General features: G+C 48.8%; 1 long non-coding RNA gene across 1 annotated transcript; it reads left to right on the top strand.

The window, feature by feature from the left end:
- Positions 1 to 816: 816 nt before the first annotated feature.
- Positions 817 to 5724, top strand: LOC137164509 (uncharacterized). The gene is made up of 3 exons (XR_010923091.1): positions 817 to 1272; positions 5491 to 5513; positions 5624 to 5724. It is a non-coding gene; the product is annotated as an uncharacterized lncRNA (long non-coding RNA).
- The last annotated feature ends 648 nt before the right edge of the window (positions 5725 to 6372 follow it).

A 6372-nucleotide genomic window follows, 5' to 3' on the forward strand; every position in this document is an offset into this window, starting at 1 on the left:
AAGACATTTGAAGGGCAAGTGCTACATTGGCACAGCTGCGCCGCTGTAACGCTTCCAATGAAGACGCTCTAAGTCAACACGAGAACACGCTCCTGGCAGCAGAATTACTGCACCTCTGTGGGCACCGTTATGGACAGTGCTCAGGTTGCTGTAAATTGTGTCAGTGGGGTGTGTGTCTTTTTCACACCCCTCTGTGACATAGGTTAGATCCATGTAAGCGGTCGTGTAGACCTGCCCTGAGGGCTGGAGGATCTGCCACCTGGGGAATCTGTTAATCACCTGCATTGTTAACAGATGTGCCTTATTTCTAGTTTGAATGTGTCTGGCTTCAACTGCCAGCCATTGGTTCTTGTTCTGACTTTCTCCACTAGAGCCCAGAGCCCTTTAGTGCCCCGTGTTTCCCTTCCCCTTCTTTTCGACAAACTAACCAGATTGAGCATTTCAGCCTGTCCCTGCAGGGCATTTCCTCCAGCCCTGCCATCAAATCTGTGCCTCTTTTCTGCACCCTCTCCTGGGCGCAGTGTCCCAGTGTTTGTCTCAGCAGGGCCGAGCACAGAGATCAAATCCCCTCCCGGCTCCTGCTCCCTGGCCTTCTCTGCCCTTTCTGTCATTCCTCCTCTTCCCCAGTCAGTTCCTCTCCCCCTTTCTTATTTTCCCTTCTCCTCCAGGCCCCTCCCTTCTCTTCCCCTCACCCTGTCACCGAGGAGGGCAGAGCCCAGCAGCGGCACCTCCCACCAGTGCCAGCAGAGCGCACCGGGCGGGGGAAGGAGACACAGAAGCGCTGAGAGCCCAGCAGCCATGGAGGAACCTGCTGCACCCAGGAGTGGGAGATGCAAGGCTGCGGGTCCGGAACCGCCGGTTCCAACCTCTTTAGCCGGGAGCAAACTCGATGATGCCACTTGTCACATCTGTCAGGATTATCTGACAGACCCGGTGACTATCGAGTGCGGGCACAACTTCTGCCGGGCCTGCATCGCCCAGCGCTGGGAGGCAGAGGAGACACCCTCCTGTCCGCGGTGCGGGGAAACGGTCCAGAAAAGAGACCTCAGGTCTAACGAGCAGCTGGGCCGCTTAGTACAAACCATCCAACGCGTGGGGTTAAACCCCGGGGAGAGGAGAAGGGCGGCGGGGAATGTGTGTGCGGAGCACGGGAAGGAGCTCGCCTGCTGCTGTGAGGAGGATGCCGCATCCCCGTGTGCGGAGTGCGAAGGATCCGGGGCGCCCCGCTCCCACGCTGGGATCCCCACGGCACAGGCTGCCCACCAGCCCCAGGTAGGGATCAGCCGCGATGCCCCATTGTCCGCTCTGTCTGACTGCAGGGAATCGAACTCCGGGCCGGGTTCGGGCTGCTCGGTGGCTACCGAGGGTCTCCGGCGTGGGGCTGATGCTTGTATTTGTCACCCCCCCCCCCGAATTCTTGTAGCAACACTTGAGCGGCCGGGCGGCTTCCCAGGCAGGAGTCAGAGAAGCTGAGTCCAGGGCAGGCAGCAGCCGGTGCGGTGCCAAAACTGTGTCCAGCAGAGTGTGTGTCTGTTGGGGGTAATGGCTTGCCCATGGCAGGAGCTACCCCGGTCTCCGAAAGTTTGTCTGGATACAGCCAGGCGGGCTGGGACAAAGGCGAGACAATCTCAGATTGCCTGGATGTTGAGAATAGCAGTTTGTCTGCAGAGAAAGAGTTAATCTGTCTAGAGAGCAGACAGGGCGTGCCGCTCAGCACCAGTGATCTCAGATTTGGTCCTGGATTTAACTGAAATCCAGAAAGGGTCTGTTAGGCCTCCGGGAAGTGTTTCTGTGGAGCAGCCTCTAGCTGAAGAGGGAAGGGACATTTCTGTGAAAAGTGGTTTGTCTCCTAAAACTGCTTCTGAAGAAATAAACCTCCGAGCAGCTTTTGCAAGCAGTTTTCTGCAACTGGGGGGGGGGGGAAGGGAAGTGAATTGATTAAGTCAGCACAGGATGAATCACTGCCTGTAGCAAGCAACTGTTTCTATGTTGGGAAAAGTGGTTCAGTTTCTAACTGAAAGAGCTTTTCAAATGTGTATAGATTCACGGACTTTGTTTGGGAAAGGTCCAGTTTGGAGACCTTGAAAAAGGTCCCAGATGAAGTGAAAACTATTAAAAAACCAGTCCTGTAACCAAATGGCTGCACTTGATCATTATAGTGGGGAGACAGTGATGTTGGAACCTGAATGTCTCCAGGCTGTGAGCTCTGTAAGTGAACAGAGAGTGCCTCAGTTCCAGAGGGAAATTTGGGCAGGACAATTGTGCTGTTGATCTCTTGAGGAAACAGGGGACGGCAGGCAAACTCTCACCTCTGAATGCTTTGGGTGTATCTGGTAGTCTCTTAGTGGACTCGGGTACATTCGGGGCTATGTGGAGTCAGAGATTGGCAAGGAAAGAACATCAGAATCCTGTTTATGGGATGCTAGTGAAAATGTTGGATATCTCTTTAAAACCAAGTCCAGACTTGAAGGGGATAGCAGTTAAGCATCCGGGAACTAGTAAACTAGCTAGTGTATGTGTTAATGCAAGTTACCTGCCTGACGGGGAGGATCCACCTATGGCTGTTAGCAAGGAGAATTCCTCTTGGGTGTGACCAGCTGAAAGTTGGTTGGGCATGTCTGGAACGGCTCTGAATTAGAGTAACATGCAGAGAATGAGTTTGTTAGGGCTCAAGGAAGGAATGTTTCTTTAGAGGGGGCTAGAGTGGGGGCCCAAAGCCTAGCCCCAGCAGGAGGGTGATGTAGAGGTAACAGAGCAACCGTTGGTGAAGCATGTATCATTAGTAAACTAACTAAACCCTTACAACTGTTTGTAAAAAATGGAATAACATTGTTACTTCCATGATGAAGAGGAGAGAGCCTGTTTTAGCTAAACATGATGTTGCTAATGATATGTATGCCATTGTTAAGTCTTGTAGTTAATTTGTTGTTAGTGCAAGAATTGTAAAAATGTACCGTGTGCCTGATGTTTTGTAAAACCCTTGAAACGTGTTAAAAACTGAAGAGGGAAAGTTCCTATGATGCATTCAGCAGTGTCTAGGGATACCCCTTTCTTCACCAGTTTTGTGGGGGGGGGGGGTGTCACGCCGTCTGGATAAGGGGGCCCCCTGAGGTGTATTCAGGAGCTCTGATTACTCCTTTCTACACCAGTCTCCCGTTGGGGTATCACGTCGGCTGGCTTGACCAGGGTGGGGGGGGAATTTAGTATATTGTGTGACATCAGTATGTCAGAATCATGATAATTCGTGTGAGATACATAATGTCAGGTACTGTTAGAAAGGAAATATCATGCCAAGTAAGATAATAATACTCATGTTCATATATCCTATGTGAAATGAAAGTTATGGAGGTGTTTGATATTTCTGTATGACAATTTGGGCTGGCTGGGACACAACCCCAGACAGAGAGCCAGCAAGACAATAGCCTGCTTAATGGCCCCTTAAGACACTCAGGGATGCAAGGGGCTCAGGAAGAAACTAAAGGCACACCTGAAGAGTTACCAGGATTGGCCCATGTGACTCTGGACTCCATTTTTGTTCCTGTAAGTTTCCAGGGGCCGCGTGGCCAGGGACAGAGGGTATATAAGGTCAAACACCAGAAACCATTTTATCTATGTTCCTGTCCTACTGCAGACACACACCTACCTCCGGATAAATTCATTTTGCAGCTGAACCGAAGGACTTAGACCCATCCAGGTACTGGATGTGCACCAGAGAGAACTGTTCAAGCCTGCAACTCTACATTTCTTCCAGAAACCTGATGTCTATGGACTTTAATCATTTATATGCATGTGATTGCTCTAATCCTTTAACATTTCTCTTATGGTTTATTTCTTTCCTTTTACAATAAACCTTTAGTCTTAGTTACTAAAGGATTGGCTGGCAGCATGGTATTTTAGGTAAGATCCAAACTTATATTGAACTGGTGCTGTGGCTGACCCCTTGGGGTCAGAGGGAACCTTTTTAGTAAAGAGCAGAGAGTTTAAGTAACTGGTCTCTTTACTGGACCTAGTGCTGATTTGGGAGCCAGGAACTGGAATGCAGTAAAGGGGGCTGTGGGCATTTGTGGACTGGCTTCATGATATCCAATGTGGGGAAATCAGAAGCAGTTCATGGCTGGCTGGGAAGCCGGGCTTCAGTGTTACCCACCAGCGCTGAGAGAATCTGCTCTCCTTTTGCAGCCTGCCCTGATCTTGGCATTCTCAGGTGGCTGCCCTGGGCACGGACGGGTCACAGACACGTTAAAGGATTAAAGCAATCAGATACATACAAATGATTTGAAAGTCCATGTACATCAGGTTTCTAGAAGAACTGTGGAGTTTACAGGCTTGTATAATTTCTCTGGTATACATCCAGTACCTGGATGGGTCTCAGTCCTTTCCTTCACAGCTTCAGTTGCAGATGACTTGATCCAGAGGTAGGTAGGTGGCAGAAGCTGAACAAAATGGATTCCAAAGCTTTTGCCTTATATATCTTCTGGCCCTTGCCATGCTGCTTGTGGAATTTTACAGGAACCAAAATGGAGTCCAGAGTCACATGGGCAAGTCCTGGTGACTCATCAGGTATATCCCTGTCTTCTCCCCCTGGGCCCCTTGCACCTGGGAATGTCCTAAGGGGGCATTAATCAGACTATTGTTCTATAGCCATCCTGTCTTAGGCGTTACCCAGATAGCACAATTTGAAATCCTGATATATCAACCATATCCATAACTTCCACTACACATATAACACATGAACATAAACATCATCATTTTACTCAGCACATTACAGCCTTTCTACTGTACCTGACATGGTGTATCTCACATAAATTATTCTAATTTTGACATACTGATGTCAAACAATATCATAAATGCTAAATGCCCCCCCTTTCAGCTGGCTGAGCAGGGAAGGGCCACTCAGACCTTGCTTACAGCTAGAAATAAGGTGCACGTATGTTACCAGGAGGGGGATTTACCATTGGAACAACTCATCAAGCCTTGTGGTGGGTTCTCATCACGGGGAGTCTTTAAATCATCGCTGGGCGTCTCTCAGAGAACTGCTCTAGCTCAGCCACATGTTGACGATGCAGGAATCATTGGGTGGAGGTCTTTGACCTGTGCTCAAAACAGGAGGTCAGAGGAGATGATCAGAATGGTCCCTTCCGGCCTTATCAGCTGTGAATCTGTGACTTATTCTGGCTGATGCTGGTCCATATAGAAGCATCACCCTCTGTGGTTGATAAAGGTGCGTGGCAGTGTGTTTAGGAAACCGTAGCCACAGAGGGGATGATAAGTGAGCTACCTTATTTGCTCAGATGAAATGGCATTCATAAATATATAGGGAAGCAGGGATGGCTGGAAATTTGCCATTGTGAAATGGGATTGCCCTCATGGGAAGAGGGGTTTTGTACCTGTAAGTGAAGCACACCCACAGGGAATGGTCACTGGATGTTTTTTCACATGGTTTTATTAAATTATAGAATATTATTGATACTTTCCCATTTCTTCTTTCAGGGGGAGGCAAACACATCTAGCAGGTACTGTGCATGCGTTTGCCTTTTTCATTTCTAACTCCTGTTAGATGCACTGCAGAATTACTGCACTGAACAGCTGAGCTGAAAGATGACGGAGAATGTCTTCTCTGTAGGAGTGAAGATGGGAATGTTCAGGATCAGGAAGACATTTCTTATCGACAGCGGAAGCGCAAAGGTAATGAACACTGATCTCACGTTCAGCAGTGCCTACCCCAGGTGCTCAGAACTCATGAGTCAGCTCCAAATACACGACAAGCCTGGCTTACAAACATCACACGATTTTGAACACAAACAATTGTGCCATCTCATTTTTGAACATTTAAGGAAATTCCAGCCACCCCATTCCCCACTCCCTGCCTCCACAATTTGTGTGTGGCCTTTCAGGACACACATACCAATGCGAGCATCTCCTGGAGTTAGCTCAAATGGTGGAGGTGTTGGTAGCTCTCCAGGTTTGTGTTCAGATTGCACAGGTGGGGGTTGTTCACAGACCTTCATGTGCAAACTCTAGGCTGAGATCGTGAGATTAGAGGCAGGATGGTCCAGTGGTTAGAGCAGTAGCTTGCTGTGCACAGATGTCCTGTGGGATGTTGGGTGAGTCACTTAAGGACAAATTATTAAAGCTGTTTCGGTGGCTAAAGATGCAGATTAGCGCCTAGTGGGATTTTCAGACATGCCCACATGCCATTGATTTCAATAGGAGTTAGGCACCTACTTGTTTTTGAAAATCCTACTGGGCACCTATCTGAATCTTTGGGTGCCTCAATCCCTGTAGAAAACCTGTCCCTCTGTGATTCCAATCCTTGTCTGTGCAATGGGGATAATAGTAGGACCTCACAGAGGGGTTGTGAGCATAAATACA

The sequence above is a fragment of the Emydura macquarii genome, unplaced genomic scaffold (genome assembly GCF_026122565.2).
Source record: "Emydura macquarii macquarii isolate MOO-44397 ecotype Brisbane River unplaced genomic scaffold, CSIRO-AGI_Emac_v2 contig_29, whole genome shotgun sequence".
NCBI lineage: Eukaryota > Metazoa > Chordata > Testudines > Chelidae > Emydura > Emydura macquarii.